This window comes from Lasioglossum baleicum, chromosome 8 (genome assembly GCF_051020765.1).
Source record: "Lasioglossum baleicum chromosome 8, iyLasBale1, whole genome shotgun sequence".
Classification (NCBI taxonomy): domain Eukaryota; kingdom Metazoa; phylum Arthropoda; class Insecta; order Hymenoptera; family Halictidae; genus Lasioglossum; species Lasioglossum baleicum.
The window spans coordinates 9,798,039-9,819,458 of record NC_134936.1 but is presented as its reverse complement, the minus strand read 5'-3'; the positions used below and the strand labels follow the sequence as shown (position 1 = coordinate 9,819,458).

At 39.8% G+C, this 21,420-nt stretch overlaps 1 long non-coding RNA gene across 1 annotated transcript in view; it reads left to right on the top strand.

The window, feature by feature from the left end:
* Positions 1-16,893, top strand: part of LOC143211080 (uncharacterized) — a 179,081-nt gene extending 162,188 nt beyond the window's left edge. Inside the window, exon 4 of the long non-coding RNA XR_013009384.1 lies at positions 15,156-16,893. This is a non-coding gene — a long non-coding RNA (uncharacterized LOC143211080). The remainder of the gene's footprint in view (positions 1-15,155) is intronic.
* Positions 16,894-21,420: the final 4,527 nt, after the last annotated feature.

The following is a 21,420-nucleotide window of genomic DNA, read 5'->3' as shown; positions in this document are numbered from 1 at the left end:
ATACCTAGATAGAAAGAGATAGACCTTGGTAGAAAGAAATGTACCTAGGTAGAAAGAAATGTACCTAGGTAGAAAGAAATATACTTAGGTAGAAAGAGGTAGATCTAGGTAGAAAGAGAACCATCTAGGTTGAAAGAGAACCACCTAGTCAGAAAGAGATAGACCTAGGTAGAAAGAAATATATTTACGTAGAAAGAGGTAGACCTAGGTAGAAAGAAATATATCTAGGTAGAAAGAGATAGACCTAGGTAGAAAGAAATATAACAAGGTAGAAAGAGGTAGACCTAATTAGAAAGAAATATATCTAGGTAGAAAGAAATGTACCTAGGTAGAAAGAAATGTACCTAGGTAGAAAGAAATGTACCTAGGTAGAAAGAAATATACTTAGGTAAAAAGAGGTAGACCTATGTAGAAAGAGAACCATCTAGGTTGAAAGAGAACCACCTAGTCAGAAAGAGATAGACCTAGGTAGAAAGAAATATATTTACGTAGAAAGAGGTAGACCTAGGTAGAAAGAAATATATCTAGGTAGAAAGAGATAGACCTAGGTAGAAAGAAATATAACAAGGTAGAAAGAGGTAGACCTAGGTAGAAAGAGAACCAACCTAGGTTGAAAGAGAACCACCTAGCCAGAAAGAGCTAGAGCCAAGTGGGGGGGAGAGAGATAGCTACGAGAAGGGGATAGAGAGAGGAACGGTGGTCGTGGTCGCTTTGAAAGCTCCAGCCGATCGACCTTTCAGGGTTCAACGATCGGAGGTCGATCTCTCGTTCGATCTTCCGGGTGTCCTCTCGCTCGGAGAGCGCATACCACGAGGAAGCACCCGGGCATCGAAGAGCGCAGGGTAATTTCAGCCCGGGACAGATCAGGTGTTACGAGCACCCGAGAGCGTATTAATCATTCGGGGCCGCCGTGCAACGGGGCAGGAGGAGGACCAAGGAGGTGGTTCTTCGCGTACGCGAACCCGGTACCCATAATACGCCTATCTCGTGATCAGCCGCGCGGCTTCCGCGGCTTTAAGCCCCGTGCATACTGACCAGATCGCATATTGGCCCGTAATTACCGAGGCCGGTGCTCCCTTCTACTTTGGCCGGGTCCCGATCGCGCCGAGCTGGCTTAGAAAACATGCCACCACCTGCGCCCAAGGGAGTTCTCCACGGGGGTCTTACGAGGAATGCCGTGATCCTCGCCACGCCACGCGAGGTCGTTCTAGTGTCTGCCGGCCGCGCTTCCGGTCCCGGAAATGGGACCCAGTGGACATTGTGCGTGGCGAGCTGCTCAGACTTCGACTTTTTACGAGAATGAAGTTGTTCTTGCGAGGCTGAAGATTTAGTTCATCCTTCAGTCGTTTATGATTGGAGTTGCTGTGATTTAAAACAGTAGAAAGAATAGATAGCTAGCCTTACTGATAGCCTTACTGATGAGTCCACTAGCGGGTCCAGGACGAAACACCATCTGTCGTTCCCCCAATATTTTTAACTGATCGAACCTGGCGCCGATAACATTATCTCCTTATACTTCAAAATTGCGATCAAGAAGAACTCTACTATAGTAGAAAGAATCTTTGACAGAGTATATGCTTACTTTGAACCATAAGTTTATTTAGGAGAAGATTATCCAACAACCTAATAAGTAGATGCATGAACTACAAAGACGTGTACTTCTTTTCCCAGTAATTTTTTAATGGGCAATTGTAATTGATTTTTGGAGTCTTTCAATGTTTCCACAGTTTTATATTTCGTCTAGTCGTTTTGGCTGCAAATGCGTAGAATCCACAGTCACTAATGCTATGTCCGTGGCTGTGTCATGCACACCATCGCGACCGACTAATATTCCAATACCAACGAGGATACAGAAAGGGGCTCCTCAGCGGCAGTCCTCTGCGAGTTAAGGGGTCGAGGTTCATCGTTTGGTGGTTGGCCGATTAAAGTGATATAATGCGGCTGGCGGCGACGGCGGCGTCGGCAGCGGCGGCGGCATTAAATTAGCTAACGAACTAGTCCGGCGCGCGGGCAGCGCCTAGCTTTAATAAAAGAATATTCGAGCACGAGCGCCGGCTTACACGTTGCCGGCTTTTGCCGGTGTATACTGGCCGGCAGAAGAAGAAGAAGAAGAAGAAGAAGAAGAAGAGCGGGTCTTCGGGTCGACGATGATGCCCTCTCCGCCTCGGTCCCGTGGCGGCGCACAATCAGCGGAGCGTGCTCGTAATGACCATTACCGTCCGACTCGCTACCTCGCTACCTTCGGCCACCACGGTAATGGCTCGTGTCTGCCAACCTTCTCGACCATGTGTTCACCGATACACCTACTTCAGGGACGGATAACCGCTATCTGGCACCCCTTTCACCCCTCCACCCCACCTCCTCAGATCCCCATCCGGCTTCCTGGTGGACGCGGCGGACTCTCTCTCTCTCTCTCTCTCTCTTCGCGGCATCGCATCGGGACAGATAAGGGAGCCGGGAGATTAACGCGCCTCTACAACCGCCGGGAACTTGAGACTCGCGTCGGATTTCATGGAATCGCGTGGGCATATTTCAGACGCGAAAAATGCTAATTTCTAGATACACCGGCCAACTTCGCTGAAGGATAGCTCGGGGATGCTGCGCGACGCTACGATGCCGCAACAGCTACCTTGCATTCTCACTAACACTTTACTCCTGGACCAAGGTATTCCCTCTTTCGAACCACGCTCCGCGACCTTCTTAGGCGCAGTCTTCGACCTGTCCTTTCATATTTCTTCATCATTTTTCAGGTTTTTATCGATAAGTTCATTTCAGTGAACAGTTTGTTGTTTGAAGAAAATCCAGCGGGATTTTTGCAACATGGAGAACCTGGGAGACCGTTCAGCCATTTTGTTTGTGCTTTGGAAGCACAATGTGGCCATCTTCTTTGGCTTCAACGTATGCTTTCGTATTTCTTGATCAGTTTCTCAGTTTTATTATCGATACGTGAGTTTAGCTGAAGGTTTTGTTGTGTTTGAAGAAAATTCAGTGTGATTGTTGCTGTATGTAGAACGTGGAGGACCATTCAGCCATTTTGTTTGGGCTTTGGAAGCACAATGTGGCCATCTTCTTTGGCTTCAACGTGTGTATTTCTTCATCACTTTTCCAGTTTTATTATCGATACGTGAGTTTAGCTGAAGGTTTTGTTGTGTTTGAAGAAAATTCAGTGTGATTGTTGCTGTATGTAGAACGTGGAGGACCATTCAGCCATTTTGTTTGTGCTTTGGAAGCACAATGTGGCCATCTTCTTTGGCTTCAACGTGTGTATTTCTTCATCACTTTTCCAGTTTTATTATCGATACGTGAGTTAAGCTGAAGGTTTTGTTGTTTGCAGAAAATCCAGTGTGATCGTTGCTTTACGTAGAACCAGGTATCCACCCAATTTATGTGTTAGCTAAATATATGAGTAAAACATGGATAAAACAGAATGGGTTAAATTGAAATGTCGAATAAAAACGGATGAGAATTTTAGGAAAATGTTTTGTACTACGATTTTTAAATAAATTAATTTTTACTTGGCTCTCACTTTCACTGATCAACCCATAACGTTTGAATGAACGTCAAACATAGACACCTTGGGTATTCAGTGTCTCTCAAAAATCTGTCTGGAACCATCTAATGCAGCAATTAACAATTATCATTTGCATCTGCTTAATTACCTGTCCAACCAACTAAACTCGAGCTCGTCAATTTTTTCAAGATGTTCAGCAAGTAAGTTTCTCATAAGAAACACCCCTCTATTCCGAAGATCGCGCTCTTATTCCGCTAATTTCGAAATGTCTAGCAGACTAATTAGGCTCGCGGGCTTGTTACCTCCAACAACGCTCGTTAATTTTTTATCTAAAATCGTGGTGACCCATATATGGACGATCGTACAGTGAGCGCGTTAATGCTCACGGGTCTGCGGCGATTCGCGTAATTTCATGTATTACAACGACGAAGGTAGCGAGGAGACTTTTTGTCGATACACCCTTCGCAACCCTAACATCAGTGAATTACGCTGTCCGATGTTGCTGACGTCGATGAACGTGCGCGGGGTAACAGTCCGGTGACCGCAAACAAAAAATCCCGTTCCCCGATCATTTCGTTCCGATTTGATTGCGGAGGGTCGCCCCGGTTGCATCCTCGAGGTGTACACCCCTGCTCAAAAGTACGTGGACACTTGTTTGAGACGTCGCGTCGGGGCAGTGCACAGAGAGCCACGATCGAGTACACAATACAAAAATTTATTTTAAAAAATTTTTTAAAAACCACGCTTATATTAAAACGCACTAAAAAGGAGAAAATAATATTTTTAGGCATTAGTAACTATAAATAAAAGCATGGAGCGCTGAACTATATTGACGTAATCTTCGTGGGCACTCCACCTTTTTTTTATTTATAGTCACTAATGCATACAAAAATGATTTTCTCCTTTTTAGTGCGTTTTAATATAAGCGTGGTTTTTAAAAAGTTTTTTTAATATATTTTTTAATTTCTTACTTTTTAGTCTTTTTTAAATGGAACGCAAGATATAGTAATACTGGTATGAAATAGTAAGATATATAGAAACACAAGATATGGAAATACGCGAGATAGAATGAGGGGATGACTCCGAGAGATGACGTCTCTTGATAGAGTCCGAAATTGTACGAAAAGGAACTGAATAGAGTGGGGATGAGTCGGAGTGGGAACGCGTAGTGGAGTAGGGAACGCTGGCGCGCGGAGTGGGGATCGCTGGACGCGATGACGTACTACCGAGGGTCGCGCGGCGAGATGTGACGGTCAATATAAAAATTTTTCCTCTCCTAGACGCACAGTTTTTTAAAAATTTGTTTTGTAATATTGCATTGTCATCCAGTTCTGAGCTATGTTTAAAGTTTCAAGTCTCTAGCTCATCGGGAAGTGGTTTAAAATTCGATTACAGGATTTGACGCATACAACAACAACAACAACAACAACGACAACTCGGCAAGCTAATATAAGCGTGGTAAAAATACCAACCTAAATACTAAACCTACCAAGCATTAAAAGTATCTGTTAAATATTGCCTTATAAAAATGGCCACGCTAAATTCATAGAGATCCTCTGTAATTTTGCTATATTACTTGAACAAGGAAATTTATTATTTTCCATAAAGGGATTTTTCTAATTTCACAATAATTGGAAAATATATAAAACCGGTCATTTTTTTTATTTAATGCAATTTGAATCTCCAGGTAGAGATTATTTTGCCGAATCGGTCATTCAACCGCGGTAGGTTTAGTGTAAAAGTAATAAAATATCAACATAAAAATATAAATGGAAAAATGGATGACTGAAAATTCAAACAGTAGAAAAATTTTAAAAAATTAAGAACGTTGTATTTTCAACGTGAGAATATTATCAACGACAGAAATTTTGATTTTTCACTAACAAATTATTTTTATTTTGCATAAAAGATCCGCTGTATAATCATTACAAACAAACAGGAAAACGAATTGCGATATTTCGGGAACGCAGCAATAATGGTGAGGTAAATTATACTTGGAAAGTTTCATGAAAAGTGTCCACATACTTTTGAGCGGGGGTGTATATGCAGTGGGGGCAGGGTCTCGCAACGGTGGTCGTCGGCTGACCATTAGGACGCACGCCGGCGCACGTACGTATAATGGCAATCATGTTAATTATTGTAAGTAGAGCCGCGCGCCACCGCTGCGGCCGCGGCCACAGCCGCAGAGAGCCGGCCGGCTGCCTTTTCTCCTCTTTTCTCGTGGTGGTAACGGCGTGTGCCACCATTAAGGGGAGCGCCTTACCGTGAACGCACGCTATTCATTCCCCCAAGAGACCCTGAAGAAACTAGCCAGAGGGAGCACCGGCCGCGGGAGAGGAGAGGGTTGAAAGGAAGGAAGGTCGAACGAGCGAACCAGAAGTGCACGTTTGAACCGCATCGTCTCTAGCCCCCTGTACCGTAACGCGTCCTGTCAGTCCGCGTTATAAATAGGGATACACATTTCTTCGGAGTAGGCTGGTCTGCGATCGCATACGCTTTCTTAACCCTTAAGCAGCATGGTCATAGTTGTACCAAAAAAACGTCAACAAATTAAACCATTCTTCTCATGAAAAAATAAATTAATACAAAATCGAATTGAAGCTCGGTTTATAACATATCTTGTGGTGCTTAGGAAACTTCTTTTCTCGTGTAATCTGTATTATTTTTATGTTGAAAAAATGACACGTGTACCACACATACTGAAAAACATATTAGCAAAGCACCGATGCGAAAGGTTTAATTGTTTCTCTAGAAAAAATCCTAAAAATTCGTGCAAAAATGACCGTGAAAATCAGAATATACCTCTCGAAGTGCAAAGCGACACGGTCGAGCGATTCCTACATCTAGCTACGAATAAGTGTCGCAACGCGGGCCCGAATCCGCGACACTTGAGCAACACTGTAGTGTACCGACTGTATACAGGATCATCCGTTTTTAAACGGCCAAACATTAACCAGCTGTAGAGGACCCCAAATGGAACAACTTTTACCCCTATCACTTTCTTTGTTTCGGCCCTGATTTCCAGATAATTGCAAAAAACCATCATTTTTTGAGTTTACATAAAATTAAATATCTCAGGACTCCAATGATGAATCTTGATGGTTTTTCCTTTGTTTAGTTTAAAATAAGTAGGGGCATCTTTTTTATTGAATAAACTTTTTTGTATGACCTTCGGATCATGGGTTTTTTGGCGTGGGGCACACCGTGGAGCCTGAAAGAAATAAGTTGGAAAGTGGCGGTGTGCCCCACGCCAAAAAAACCATGATCCGAAGGTTATACATAAAAGTTTATTCAACAAAAAAGATGCCCCTACTTATTTTCAACTAAACAAAGGAAAAACCATCAAGATTCATCATTGGAGTCCTGAGATATATTTAATTTTATGTAAACTCAAAAAATGATGGTTTTTTGCAATTATCTGGAAATCAAGGCCGAAACAAAAAAAGTGATAGGGCTGGTTAACGTTTGGCCATTTAAAAACGGATGACCCTGTATACGGAAGTTTCTGAATAGAAATAAAGTTAGAGTTAGTGTACAAAGTATTCGTACACCTTTCAAAAACTAATAACTTTTTTATAATTGTTTCAAACAACCTGATTTTTTATAATCAATTAGAAGCATTGGTTTACGAGATAATATGCGAAAATGATTTTCCAAAAATTATAATTTACAAGGTTACATGCAAAAATAAAACAGGCATGTTTTAAACCTTTTTCAAAAAAGTGTTTTATAATTGTTATTACTTTTTAAAAGATGTACGAATACTTAGTACACTCACTGTAGGTCCAAGAAGAATAATCTGATCTTAGTTTGAAGACGAAGAGAGGTGTAAGAGTTGAGTCGTAAATGTATCTAGATGTCAGCAACGATAAAGTTAGCATACCAGCGACGACTTCGGTATTTTTATAAAACTGCAACCGCAGATTAGAGCAGAGAATGCAGCGAGATTAACTTCCGTGACGATGAGGAAGGCTGCCCGTCTTAATAACGCACGCCGACATTTTCTTACCTCCGACTTAGACCTGGCCCATTGCTAACCGTCACGCTGGCGATCCTAATTAAATTGCCGCTAATTAAGATCGACCTTAATGCACGCTCTCGTGAGTTATATCGCCTATCGCGAATTCATTTTCGCGCGTGCACAGCCCCGATCTAAGTTTCTAGGCCCACATTGAACGTCGAATCGCCGCGGAACAGTCTTTGTAAAATAGTAATCGTGTCACGGACCGTGATTTTCAACGCGATACCGTCACGCAGCCTTCAGATGATTTTTAATTAGTCTCTAGAAAAATATTTTTTCCTATTTTTCGAAATAATTAGCTCTTTATGGCACTCCGAAGGAAACGTAGATTACATTTATAGTTACATAGTTATTGTATCTTAAATTCGTTGTCAGATGCATATTCACTTCGATGTACGAACTTTTCCATAAACAAAATACAATAACGAATTATTAATAACGTGCTTAATTACATTGATGAAGAAATTTTTGGCTCAAAAGTTTATTTATTTTCTACTGTAATCTTACATCAGTTACAATAAATACTAATTCGTGAGTCTGTATTTTTCGAAGATGTTAAGATCACTCTATCCCTTTTTTAATGAATTGTTGCATTGAATTCTCTCTGAGAGTGCTTTATTTACTTCGATCAACATCTTTCGGTCATGTTACAAAATTTAAAGAATGGAAGCAACTTTTCGATCATAACAATTCATTAAGAAATTTTGAACATCATGAAACTGAAAAATATCAACGACTAAAATAAAATGTTCTAGTCAAATAATTGGCATAATTATAAACAATTCGACGTTTTTGTATGAAAATGTACCTGTGCACCTTGCGAATTCTCACTGGAATATCGCGAATGTTTTAAACGCAGTGCACATTGATAGCGAGTAATGACGCTATCAACAAAGAGATCATTCTTCTTGCATACACTCCAAAGCTAATTAAAATAGTAAATTTGGCCCGATGAATGGAGCGACTTTTCAGAATGCCCCATTCACATCGGAACAAAAGAACGGCTAATGAAGTAATTTCGACCATGGAATGAGATCTCTATCGTTGGCTCGGTGCTTTGGAATCTTCAGTTCGCTTTTTAATTATTTAAACGTGTAATTGCACGCGATCAGTGGCACGCACGAGCGAAACGGGTGGCTCGCGAAAACGTATCGTTATGGCAACAGCTACGCGCACTTAAGCCCTCGCAACGTGCCCTGATAATTAGATAAAATGATACACGCCGCGGCGCACACGAGCCAGACGAACGCAGTCCTACAAATGCCGTTAATTGGACTGCGTCTAATTAGAGGTCGCGATCTGCTCGGATCGCGGCAGTCGAAAAATTTGGCCGTTCGTGGAAACACACCCGCAGAAATTTGAAATTGAGAGGAAACTACCACGTGATCGCTGCAAAAGCAATTTTATTTTGCAACTTATAATTTTGTAATTTTACTTATAATTTCTATTTATTTATTTATTTGTTATTGCTTTAAACCAGGTGGTTTATATAGCAAGTACGATATTATTACATTTGGCTTATAATAAATAGGTGTTACATTGTTTCTAAATTCTAATGGAATATATTGTTTGAGAAAATTATAAATTGTTTTCAATAATTTCTAATTTTTAAATTCCATGTTTAAAAGTCTTTACATCTCAAGGGATAGACTAAAGAAAAATAACTAAATCATTTCAATCAATTTTAGCATAAAATTTTGGGAAAGTATATATATGTATATATTTTTTTAAGGTTCTATTCTATCTAAGAATATAAAAAAAGTTTTTGGACTCGTGAAAATGCTCTTTAAAATCGAGATTCCGATTATAAAAATTGTTCACTGTAATGAGTAGCATAATTTCAGAGTTAGCCTCCTCGCTAAACGGAAGAGCTTGTATACTTAGCAAATGTTTCACACTTTATAACACAAATAACGCGATTTTCCAAGTTCTTTCTCGCTCGAGATATTTCCAATTTAACGCACTTATTTATTACACATTGTTAGCAGGCTTGAATTTTCTGCGTGCAGCGTAAAAGCAGAATTTAAGTAAAGGAGAGAATCTTTGCGGAGATAATAGAATTATTTATTGTTTACGCGTGTAATTAATGGACACTGTGAAGCAACTTGCCTTGAAAATTCAAAGCTGTAATGTGTACTTGTTGATTTATGGAATTGCTATCCACTTCTATCATCACATTGTAAACATTTCGCCATTGTTATGCAGACTTTGGATATTTATGTAAACGTATATTTTGATGGATTGTTTTACAGAAATTGTAGAATACAGTTTCAAAAGATCAAATGTGCTTACTCGTTTGTCTATTAAATTGTGAGTGCTAAAACATTTTTCCTACGCAGACATTGAAAGATGGTTAAACAACAATCTTATAATATTATGTAACGAGAAGGTGTGAATTGAATAACAGTTACCATGTCTGATAATAATCGAGAATATCTAATGAATGAATTATAATTGTAAAGAGAGTCTTGGACTGTCACGGAATAGAAAAATGGAAGTAGGAGTTATTTCTGACACAATCTAAGATTATTTAGTAGTGCTTCATTTGCATATGCATTCAATATTTGCATTTCCTGTTTACTTTCAACTCGATCATTTTATGACAATGACCTTACCAGTATTCTCTCGGTGTAGACACTTCATTTGTGAATAGAAAAACATTATACACATCAATTTGCAATTCTGACAGGAATTTAAGAATTGAAGTCTGAATAAAATACTTTTGTTCATTGGATACAAAAACATTTTCTGATGTTGTTATATCTATGATTTGGACTGTAAAATCGATATTAATGTTATCCTAAAACAGTGCTAATATAATTTCCATTAAGACAGTAATATTTTCTTTTGCTGTTGTAATGATGTTAGAATAAGAACAAATATTAGCATATCCCTCAACTATCGACAACGAGATGAAGCCTCGGTGCATAAAGTATCTCGATGCATTAATATCAACTCGATCATATTATTATAATTATATTATTACGATCAAGTGTTTCCATTTGCTATTTGCAATAATACACAAGCAAACTCGATCAGGGCGTTCCCGAAGAACGCGTTAAAAGATCGAACGACGTACATCAAAGTCGACTTCGACAGATAAGGGTTCAACGTTAGCAGAGAGCCTGGTGAAGTACTAATTGGTACACGTCTAAAGAGCCATGAAATACCGAGCAATAGCCAGGATCGTACGATCGTTTCATCGACCGGTGACCAGACTCTACTTAGCTTCCTCTCATTCTCCCGTCACCAAGACCAATTTCACACTAGCGATTTCCAGACGATCTTTTCCCACACGCGACAACCGCCGTCCTCGTCGTCCCACAACAATCCTCTCTGTCCCACTAGCTTGCGTACATTTCACGTGTTTCTCACGCAACGGAAGAGAACATAGTGAGAACTCGGTGCAATCATTTCTCCCGCCATCGGCGAATTCGAAGCTAGACACGCCTGCTGTCATCTGCTTCACAATATACTGCAATTAAATTAAGTCGGTCGTAATTATCAAACTATCAAACCGCGCGAACCACGCCTCTTTTGTCGGACAGAACTGCCGCGCAAACATGATAGAACAATGAGACAAAACTTCTATTAGATCGGTGCTGAAATAATTGACTTTTACACTAGAATATGGTATAATAGATGCCAGAATGCGCCAGGAGAGTCTTGCTCGGCGGCAGGTTCTACTGAGCGTAGCGTTGGAGTCGCGCCGCGGTGAAGTAGTGAACAAGAGAAGGATTATGCAGCTGTAAATGCACTTGCTGCTTCAAGATGTGTCACAGGCCATTCGGAGAATTGCACAGTTGACTACAGGTATACACGTAAACACACTACAACTATTAAAACTACGTACTATTAAAAACAAATATTAGCCACCGTCAGAGTTGGGCAAAAATTTTTATTTGAATAAAATTTTTGCGCAACTCTCTCTCTCTCTCTTCTCTCTTCTCTCTGGCCACCGTGAGCCTTAAAGAGTTTAGGGATGAAGGGGTGGTCACACAGTTGAAAAACAGAACACGAGAGGGACCGCTGCGAGACTAGATTTTACGGTAATCACATGTTTCGGTTTTTTTCTACAGTGTCTGTCCTTTTATCCAGCAAGAGATCGGAATGTCAGGTACGCGTAGCGTTTATGAGATTTTTTGTTCTATACCTCTCTTAACACTTTACCCACCGGAAGCCTATTAATAGGATTTTCAATAATTGTGCTGTACCAAAAGAAAGCATAGAAATTTTTCTTTTACATTGCAATCTTAACTGAAACTATTAGATGATGTTATTGAGGGTGACTTGTTAATTAACAATGAAAATTGCTGTTGCTATTGAAGCTTCCATTATAAAAGTGTTTAGCCATGTACCATAGATTTTTCAAAATTATGCATTAATCACCGGTCGGTAATGTGTTAAGAAATTTTCTAAAAGGACAGACGATTTTTTTAAACAGTTGCCCATCGCTTCTGCGTACCAATCTGCAGGGGAAAAACCAAAACATGTGATCGCCATAAATTCTAGTCTTACAGCGGTCCCTCTCGTGTCCTTTTTTTCGTCCAACACGCCGCGCATTAACGCCCTCCCTAAACTCTTCAGAAAAATTTTGTAAACTCAGTGTTGTTCGAATCGCGGTAGAGAGAACATCCCTAAGAAACATGTCAACTCGAAACTCACGGTTGCTAATATATGTAGTAGTGTGTTCATGTGTATACCTGTGGTCAGTGATACATCTCAAAGCAGCAAGAGTACATTTACAGTTAATAAGTGAGTTTTTGTTACATACATTTCTGCTCCTTGTTCACTACTTCACCACGGTGCAACGCCTACGCTACGTTCAGCGGAACCTGCCGCCGGCAAAAGTAAGTAGCAAAACACCTGCTGGTAACGAACGTATTAATTCCATTCACAACAAAAACTCGACGAGATTAAATCCGCACGATCTTTTCTCGCTACCTAACATAAACACTACGAAAGCTTGATTTATGCAACTTAAGAGACAAGCCTCTACGGAAGCTCGCTAGAAAACGAAAAACTCGCAAAGTGTTGCAACATGTGACGACGTTATCAGCTAACATTCCGAGGCGCGGTTGCAATTCTAATAGCTTAACTGGTGCAATAATCTCGAATCATACAGCACACCGGCGCAGGATAGCTTTAACGAACCGTGGCTGTCCTATCCTCGCGGCGGTGAAACGAATTACGGTAACGAACAAAAATATAATTTCTACAATGTGGAACGTCCGGCATGGTGTGGCCGGAATCAAGGATTCATTAGATCCAATCGAGACGGTCTCGCGAGCCGGCAGGAGTTTAAAATTCGGACGAGCGCGGCCGTAGCCGCCTAGTGCCAATTAATTACCGGGAAAGGAAGGAAGGAGCCAGGATCACGGCCGCGTTTGAATTTCCACGCGAGTTTCTTTCGCGATCTGCTTGAGCCACCGAGCGTAGCATTCGCATATAATCAGCGGCTCGAGCCTCGATTACGCCCTTCCTCTTTCCCCTTGCTCTATCTCTCTCTGTCTCTCTCTCCCTCTCTTTTTATCCCCGCGAGATTCAACTGTTTCAGTCAACCCGGCCGCCTGCATCTAGCGGGGCAGCGCTTCTTTTATTTATTTAGCAGGCCAGAGGAAGCCGTTCATTTCGCCAGCAGCCCCGCGGTAACTAATTAAAGGTCAGAAACGCAGCCCGGTCTTATCCGGGCAACGGCGAGTCTGTAAGCGTTCGTTTCCGGCCCTCCGGGTCAACTTTCATAGTCGAACGATAAACGAGATGCCACGGATTAAATCGTTCCCGCTCCTGGCGATGCTCCTTCTCTGGTGGCTTTATTAGAAGCCACGGTGCCATTCACAGTCGCGGCCCGACGCTAACTGCTACGAACCAGTTGTTCCGTTTCCTCGAATTAACCCTTTGCAAGGTTTTTCTCGGACAATAAAAATTGTTTCCTTGGAAAACCAGATCGTCCGTCCGAGTCGTATATAGCTGTTTCAAGGAAAAACGTGTACCGAGCCTTCGATAGTTAAATGATTGTATTATTTGTTGGCGCTGTAATGACCACACACGCGAGCTCAGTGTTGTATATCTATGGGAACAAGAGGAGACTGGTTATCTTGTCGATTCAGTCCGCAATCGCAGTAATATTTGCTGTGATATTTTTAACAGGCAGTTTCACTCTTTATTCCTTTCTCGAGAATGATTCAATTAAAATTTCGTTGAAGTGAATTGTTCCTGATTTGCATGGATCCTTCATTTGTACAACTTTGCCTGAAATATTTCACTCTCGACAAATTACCATTCGGTAATTAATACTTGCGAAATAAAGAGAGAAATTACTCGTCTCCATAAAATAGTCGTCAAGCAGTGGACTGTGGATCTTTATGCAAACTTGATTTTCCATTTTTCATTTTTCTGAAAGCTAGACGAAAGGAGGAGATACACCTGCACACTTAGTTGACTAAAGGATTCTTTATGGAATAACTCTTTTTTCTGTTTTGTCCACTATATCTTATTTTTTCATAAATGAAGACGATACAGTAAAATTAAATCTAGACTGTGAATCTTCATGCGGAATCAAAATTTGTTGCTAGAATGAATCAGGGATAGGACCCAAATAGAAATGTTTCATTTATCATTTCTCTGAAAGCTAGACGAAAGGAGGAGATACACCTGCACACTTAGTTGACTAAAGGATTCTTTATGGAATAACTCTTTTTTCTGTTTTGTCCACTATATCTTATTTTTTCATAAATGAAGACGATACAGTAAAATTAAATCTAGACTATGAATCTTCATGCGGAATCAAAATTTGTTGCTAGAATGAATCAGGGATAGGACCCAAATAGAAATGTTTCATTTATCATTTCTCTGAAAGCTAGACGAAAGGAGGAGATACACCTGCCCTTAGTTGACTAAATGATTCTTTATGGAATAACTCCTTTTTCTGTTTTGTCCACTATATCTTATTTTTTCATAAATGAAGACGATACAGTAAAATTAAATCTAGACTATGAATCTTCATGCGGAATCAAAATTTGTTGCAAGAATGAATCAGGGATAGGACCCAAATAGAAATGTTTCATTTATCATTTCTCTGAAAGCTAGACGAAAGGAGGAGATACACCTGCCCTTAGTTGACTAAATGATTCTTTATGGAATAACTCCTTTTTCTGTTTTCTCCACTATATCTTATTTTGTCATAAATGAAGACGATACAGTAAAATTAAATATAAACTGTGAATCTTCATGCGGAATCAAAATTTGTTGCAAGAATGAATCAGGGATAGGACCCAAATAGAAATGTTTCATTTACCATTTCTCTGAAAGCTAGACGAAAGGAAGAGATACACTTAGTTGACTAAAGATTCTTTATGGAATAACCGTTTCTTTCTGTTTTTTTCAGTATATTTTATTTTTTCATGAATGAAGACGATACAATAAAATTACACCTAGAGCCAAATAGAAATTTCTTTGTTTAATAACCTCAATAAACTGAAAATAGTATGTCCATATACAAATTCCTTAATTTTTAAAATTTCTATATTGTTCGCAGCAGACCCACGCCCACTCGCTTCTACCATAAACTTACAAGAAAAAGCCGTACAGCTTTTAACACTGTTACGTTTCCGTTTGTTTCAGGTAAGCGACACACAACTCAGTCCACGTAGAACCAGGTAGCACTCGCTTTAGGCACGGTGAGTTAGCAATTCAGCCCGCTCTCTATAACTCAAAAATCCAATTCAACTTGCTGTCCGCCGTCACCAGAAATAGTCTCCCAAGCGTCGACCCACATCTAATAGCCAGTCCAATTTGTCGCGTTGTTTCGTAACCGCGTGGTACGGTTCACCTTGTCTAACGATAGTCGCGGGCGATGACGATGACGACGGGTACGCCGATGATTTAACGATGCCGTGCACGGAGTCGCCGATTGAAATGGATGAAACGTCGTCGTCTTTGGCTGTGCGTCGGGGCGGCGATTCCACCGCTCGCGAGAGAGGTCGAAATGAAATCATTAGCCGTCGAACGAGAGCCGGTCTCGGTCCGCCGCTAATGGCCGCGCGTATATAGCGGCTAAATAATGGTATTGTACCGATCGGATTTCTATCGTTAACAAGCCGGGGTGTTCGCGTAAAAAGATACCGCGACTGACCGTAACTCAGCCGCTCCCACAATGAGCAGCCGCGAGCGGCATCAACGCACTTCGTTATTCGCCGATCGACAGAAACCGGCCGCCTTCTAGGGCATGCCAGCGCATAACGCACGACTAATGGAGACCGAGACAACGGATACCTGCGTGCTCGATAGTATTTACCCTGCCCTGATACCGGACGATTACTAATACCAACAATAAAATTGCATATTACTAGACTGCAGATCTTCATGCAAAATTAAAATTGTCTGCGTCGATTGCAAGGAATAGAAACTAAACTGAATGTCATTTCTTCCCTTAACCCCTTGCCGTACCATTTCTTTTACTGTTGCAGTGATTAGAACGTTTTTGTCCCGAAAAATGTCGTAGAAGAGAAGAGAAAATTTATATTTTTTGTTTGTTAAATTTTATTTCATCTAAAAAGAAAGGAATAACATTCATATTTGTTAGACACTTTGTTAACATCTTCATCACTCGTCAAAATACGGCAAGGGGTTAATGATTTTAATAGAGGAGAAATCGTATACAGGCTGTTTCGTTTATCTGATAACGGAAATATCTTGTGACGCACTGAAGTTATGAAAAAATGTCCTACTATATTATAATATCGTTATTGTTGAGAATAGACTGCGGCTCTTTATACAAAATAAAAAATGTTTGCATTAATTGCAAGACACAGGAGACAAATAGGAATTTCTTTCTTCTTTTGATTGTCTTATTAAGCTGAATTTAATACACTGATGTCCTTGAACCTTCTAAATTCGACCCTTGCTATTAATTTCAGCTAATAACACAATTAAAAGAAGAAAGAAATTTCTATTTGGCGCCTGTGTCTAGCAATCAGTGCAAACATTTTTTATTTTGCATGAAGATCCGCAGTTTATAATAACGATACTGTTGAACATACACTGTGTAACAAAACGATGGCATTAAGACATAATTTTAAGATATTATTTTAAGACATGATTTTAAGACATGATTTTAAGACATGATTTTAAGACATGATTTTAAGACATGATTTTAAGGCACGATTTTAAGACATGATTTTAAGATATGATTTTAAGATATGATTTTAAGACATGGTGTTAAGACATGATTTTAAGACACGATTTTAAGACATGATTTTAAGATATGATTTTAAGATATGATTTTAAGATATATGATTTTAAGACATGGTTTTAAGACATGGTTTTAAGACATGATTTTAAGACATGATTTGAAGACATGATTTGAAGACATGGTTTTAAGACATGATTTTAAGATATGATTTTAAGATATGATTTTAAGACATGATTTTAAGACATGATTTTAAGACATGATTTTAAGTCATGATTTTAAGACATGGTTTTAAGACATTATTTTAAGATATGATTTTAAGACATGATTTTAAGACACGATTTTAAGGCATGATTTTAAGGCATGATTTTAAGACATGATTTGAAGACATGATTTGAAGACATGATTTTAAGACATGGTTTTAAGACATGATTTTAAGACATGATTTTAAGACATGGTTTTAAGACATGGTTTTAAGACATGATTTTAAGACATGATTTTAAGACATGGTTTTAAGACATTATTTTAAGATATGATTTTAAGACATGATTTTCAGACATGTACATGATTTTAATTTATGTTCGCAATGGAATAGAAATTTGTATCTTGAGGGGTGAACCGTCGAAGTCGCAGGACGAAGGTGCAACGCAGCACTCTTCATCGAGTGCGAGCCATAAAATTTCAGCCGCGGCAGGAGCGACAGGCACATTCGTAAAGCTAGCAGCCAGTCCGTTAAACCGATTCACACGGCAATCAGCGGCGAACATTTCCATTTCATTGTCGAACAAATGCTGCGCGGTCCGATCGGGCCCGCGATCGATCTCGGCGTTCTTTAGAAAGGGAATCGGGAATATCGAGGCTGGAATATAAATTTCCCGGGATTATGTAAACGCTCAAGAGGATATGCCTAGAGAGTTTCTCTCTCTCTCTCTTTCTCTCTCTTGGTAAAAAGGGGATCGGTGTGTGCATGTTACGGGGACGCGCGTAACGCACTTGCGGCTTAGTCGGTGCACGAGAGGCCTCATAGTCTCATAGTCCGACATACGCATTCGAGCGTTGCTTCTCCGGCGTACGACACGCCGGAGCGGCTCGTTTGTGGATCTCTCTGGCCGTTTCTTACTAGCGCTCGTGGGACCCAACGGGGGGAAGGAGAACAAAGTTTCATCGATTCAATAAATTCCCATTAGGTCGATCTTGTCGGGATGTAAGGTCTCCCCGCGGTATCCGGTAACTGGTTTTCTACCGTTTGTAACCGGCGTCGTTTACCTTCTATCGTGCATGCTCCTTCGAGACCCACCGACGTAATATTATTTGTTAAATAATCTGTCCGAGCCGGCCGGCGACATTTGTCCCGGCGCGATTTACGATTCTTAATTTACGACGGGAAATCTGATTATCGCGCGCGAAAGCGGCCATTCAGTCGTCACTTAATTAACTTTCCGGCTTGTTGCGCTTGTCTCTTGATATTCCGCACTCGGTATGGCCGAGATTAATGGTCGCGGGGAGCACTCGCGAATTTTACACCGCCGGAATTGAGCTCTTGCCTGTGAAAGGCTTGTTAGCGACAATCCTGGACACTCTTTCACAGAGATTCGAATTGCAGATTAATTTTATATTCAGATCTTAACGCGTGTGTTTCATTTGTTTGAGTTTCGTTCGAGAGCCATTCTATCTACTAGATGAGAAACGTTGCTAGGATACCACTGGCGGTAAAATTACTCTGTTCATACATGCTTAACCCTTTTACTACAGTGGACGAAATATCTCGTGTATCTTTATTATTGATATAAAATGTTTTATTTGAACATTTCGCGCAAATAATCGATTTTTAAGACTTGTCAGACTGCGGAACTTTATGCATTTATAGCAAAATTATGACCTCTTCAAGTCTTCTAGGCATACTTTCAAACAATTTATTTATTTATAACATTTTCGTCAATACTATTCCAAGCACTCAGTTTTACTTGTTTAAAAACTGATTTATTATTCCGAAATTTCTCACTTACACTTCCGATCTAACAAGCGAAGGACCCCAAATGTCCGACTTCGATTTTGATAATTTTTTGTGAGACGATGGTATATGGATCCCTAATGATGTCTGCAAAATATTATGTGTAGTTAACAATTGAACGTTCATACATTCATCCATTAGCCGTGTAAGCAGTTTGCGTGAAAGTTCAATTGTTTATATCTTTAAAACTATTGAGTAACTACACCTAATATTTTGCAGACATCATTAGGGATCCATATACCAACCTCTCACAAAAAATGATCAAAATCGAAGTCGGAAACTTGGGGTCCTTCCCTTGTAAGTGATCCCACACAGGCGATCAATTAAATTCAAATCGGGACTTTGAGGGGGCTATGGTAACAGTTGAATATCATTTTCACTGAAATATTTCGTCGCTAGTTTGCATCTATATTTGCATGAATGTGGACGTTCATTTTTATTATTGAATCTTGTAAATTATGTTGCAAAATATTTACGTACTCTGTTACTGTTAATATCCCGTCTAGAAAATGTAAATTACCAACACCATTTGCAGAAAAACAACCCCAAATGTATACTGATCTTCCACCATGCTTTGCTGTAGACGTTATCACCGTTGATTTAAAATTTAAAGCATTCACCTTGCTTTCTCCATACATATTTTGTATAAAAACAAATCACCAGATTTCTGGAAGAAAGATATATTTAGCGACGAGTCAAAATTTGAACTTCGATGATGTAATAGAAGAAAATATGTATGGAGAAAGCAAGGTGAATGTTTTCCGACTTCTCGGGTCAAATACCCCACAGTGCGTCGGTGTCAATTACACCGTTTTCATAACGATTTCATAGCAGCTAGCCGGTCGTTCCAGTGTGCAATTAGACACTTTAGATAGCGCGCGCATCGATCATCGCCGAGAAAGGACACTGCGAGTGCCAATAATTAGTAATAATTGCTAGCCACCGGGACCGGGCAGGATAGTTTGTCCGGTAGCTGTCGACAGAATTGCGGGAGGTGCCTTTTCATGTGGTATTCGCCAAAAAAAAATAAAAATAAAAAAGGAACAGGTACTGTGTTATTAGAGGGGTCCGCGTGTGTGTCCACGTCGCCGGTGGCAATTAACCCAGCTACCGGTTGTGCGACCGTCGCGGCAATTAACAACGTTCCTCACCTATTTGCCGCGGTAGCTGCTGGCGACGAACGATCCGACGATGACGTCACGGGGACAGGTTCGATAAATAAATCTGGTGTATCTGGCATTCAGGTCGAATCTCCGCCAGCTCGGTACGTGACCGTTCGATCGAATATACACGCCGAGACCGCTACATGCTGTACCCAACCGAGAACTGCTTGATTGAAAGTAACGACCGGCCGGGCAGACGTCGTGCACGCATTTACCGTCTTGTTCCCCTGATCCTTGCGCTTCGCGGCTACGCCACTGTCACGGAAACTGGCCGCTGTCCTTGTATAGGGTGCCGCAAAATCGACGCCGACACTCCGCTCAATTTTTCATAATTTTTTTAGGGTCAGGTCTGGGTTTTACCCATAGAAGGCGTTAAATTACAGTGGCCATTTTTTAAAAATTTTATGTACGGGGTGAATTACGTAGAGTGATCAGTAGAGATTACTCTGTTATTAGCTTTCCAATTGAAAATATTTTTATCACATATACATGGTTTCAAAAGAACTTTCACGTGATTATAGCAAATTTTTCGTAAAAAAATTAAAAACGCAATTTTTTTGCGATGTTTTAAATGTTATGATACGTTTCTGAATTCGCATTGAAATCCTTTAAAAAATAGGCCTAAAATAGTTATAGATGTATTTGCAAAAAATTGAGGGTGATCTTGAAAAATTATAAGAAAAGAGTCGACGAAAAATTTGCCATAATCACGTGAAAGCTCTTTTGAAACCACGCTATACCCGATAAAAATATTTTCGATCGAACTGCTAATAACAGAGTAATCTCTACTGATCACGATTCGTGATTCACTCTGTATGTATGAAACTATGAACTTGGAAAGATTTCCGGAAGGAAGAGGAAACGGGGAAGTAATCATTAGACTGCGGATCTTTATGCAAAATAAAATATGTCTGCATTCATTGTAAGAAATTGAAGCCAAATAGAATGGTATTAGTTCTCTTAATCATTTTAATAGGTCAAAAGTACTATATCAACATCTTCAAATTTTGTTATTCTTCCTACAAAATTTTAAATTTCTCCTAGTCGATTCTACTATAAATGCATAAACTTCGCAGTCTAATAATCACTGTAACTTCCGCAATTTTTCTCTTGGACCGAAAAAACAAAAATGTTTTTAAAGACGTATAAAACTAGTTTTTTTGCATACGTTTTGCATACGAATTGCAGACATTTGTATACGGAGATTGTCCATACAAATGAATCCTGGGATAAAAACTTGTTTCACAAGTTTACGAGGTTATGCTTACAATAATATGTTTACAGGAAAGTGCAGAGAACATTTTAGCATACTTTTTCTTGCATAATTGATTCGAGCAACAATCGCAGAAATGAACAGTTGAGGAATGTGAAGATCGCTTTTTATATAAAAAAATCTTGCTTATTTTGTCCATAAAAAATAAGCTATTCCCAAGTCTACGAGGTTAAGCTTACAACACGTAAAGAGGAGAAAGTTCAAATTGAATATTTAAAAAAATTACAAAGAAGAGAAACTGAGGAATGTTT